General features: G+C 39.0%; 1 pseudogene; it reads right to left on the bottom strand.

The window, feature by feature from the left end:
• Window positions 1–248: 248 nt before the first annotated feature.
• Window positions 249–1293, bottom strand: LOC131797513 (adenosine receptor A3-like; annotated as a pseudogene).
• Between the last annotated feature and the right edge of the window lie 684 nt (window positions 1294–1977).

The raw sequence follows: 1977 nt of genomic DNA, 5'->3' as shown, positions 1-1977 counted from the left end.
TTCTGAATAGAAAGACATTTAGGTTGGACAAGTTGTAATTTGGCAATTACATACGTCATCTAAATGTAACCCCGTGCGCTATAAACACTTAAAATGAATTAAACTCCTCCTATGTCCTTCCATGAAGCATCTGTCCAATTTGAAGATGTTTTTCCAATTTTCCCTATCGACATCGAGTCTATCGTGGAAAATGTCGAATAAGTGCCTCTCAAAAATCCTCTTTGATCATTTGATGACGAATACTTCGTTTAGTTTAACTTGACTTGCACGAGTATTGTAGACTGGTCTTTTTTGAAATGAGAGGAGCTGAGGATTGATAATTTCTTCTCCTTTGGATTTCAGTGCCTTGATCCATTTGTAAACATGGCAGGAATTTCTCGAGAATTTCTAAAACATATCTCCGTATCTCTCTCATCTCATCCGCCCAGCAGTATAAGATGGGATTCAAGGACGAATTCAAAAATGCTAATGTCAGTGAAAACTGAAACATTCCTTTCAGAAATAATCTGTGCTCAGACGTTACTATGATCAGTATTGTACCAGTATAGGAAGATAACAAGCGGTGAACACGATGTAAACATTCAAGATGTTGACGGCCGATTTAAGCTTTCTTTTTGCTCAGCGCTAATTCTTTGCATTTTCACTTGCCGTTTGTTCTTGAGATTTTATTTGCAAACGATGTTTGCGGACAATGAGGTAGATTCTTACAAAAGTTATGGTGGTTGTCAATGAAAAATATTACCGCAAATGTTGCTGCACACTGCCTCTCGGTTAACATCTCCCATGAACAGGTAACCGAGAGCTGCAACCGCGCTGAGCGTCCATAGTACGGTCAGAGTAATGCCTACTCTCCTTTCTGTAACAATTTCCCTGTAACGAAGATGCAGGCTGATAGCGAGGAAGCGATCAAAACTGATCGCGGAAACGATGAAGAATGAAACGCCGGCAAGAAAAGTTCCTACAACAACCAAAAGCAATCTTGGTTTTTGCACTCAGAGTCATCCGAGAAGCAGAATCACTTCGGAGCATCTCAAATATCACGGAGATGTACAAGGGCTGTACGACTAAGCCAACACCTAGATCGGAGAAAGCCAAACCAAGCAGCAGTATTTGCGAAGGAGATAAGGCACAAGTTGTCTTTGTTAGGGCACAGATGATAATCGTATTGCCAAATATTGCAGAGAGAGCCAAATTCCGTTGATTATACAAAGCACGATGTACCAGCTATAAAAGTCGTTCGTGTCGGGATAGTACTTGGAAATATCGTTTACAAAACTCTTTTACTACCTTCATGGTGTTCTGTCGACGATGCCGCTGTAGACTGTAGAATATGTTAAGAAATAATCAGTGAAGTCTCGCCTTATGTACTTAATTTGAAGCCAAATTCGTAAACCACGAATAGCTGGTTATTAAAAATTTAAAAGAAACACCACTTCAACTTTTTTCCAACCAATTGCGGAAAAGTTGAAACAAAATTTCAATAAGTTAAAACAAAAGTTTATAGCTCCACAAAAACGAACTGCGTGAACGTGATATGTTTTCGAGTCAGTTTATTTATGCAAAATCGTGGGAACTGTCATATTTGCTCTCAGCCACTTGCGGATCGTTTATTCGAGAGGGACAACATTTGTCAGATAACTAGAAGCAAATGGTATCAATAATCTCAGTTCGCTAAAGGGTGTCACAAGTTACCAAAACGGTGACAAAGCGGCTAAAGACAATGAATCAGACAATCAGTTTCCCCGTTATCACCTCGTGCTCTTGAATTTGATGCTTGTATTAAACTAAACAATACCAGAATCAAAATCAAACTCACCTGATCCACAAGGTCTTTTAATTAACACTGCTTCACGATCGTATGATTTTGGTTAAATTAGTTACCGGACAACTGAAACCCTCTGTCAACACCACCGTCTTGGCAATGAACATGAAAAAAATTGTCATTAATTTTCATTCCAGACACCTATGCAATTCTTT

Source organism: Pocillopora verrucosa, chromosome 14 (assembly GCF_036669915.1).
Source record: "Pocillopora verrucosa isolate sample1 chromosome 14, ASM3666991v2, whole genome shotgun sequence".
NCBI lineage: Eukaryota > Metazoa > Cnidaria > Anthozoa > Scleractinia > Pocilloporidae > Pocillopora > Pocillopora verrucosa.
The sequence above is the reverse complement of the archived record's forward strand: the minus strand, read 5'-3'. Positions and strand labels throughout refer to the sequence as shown.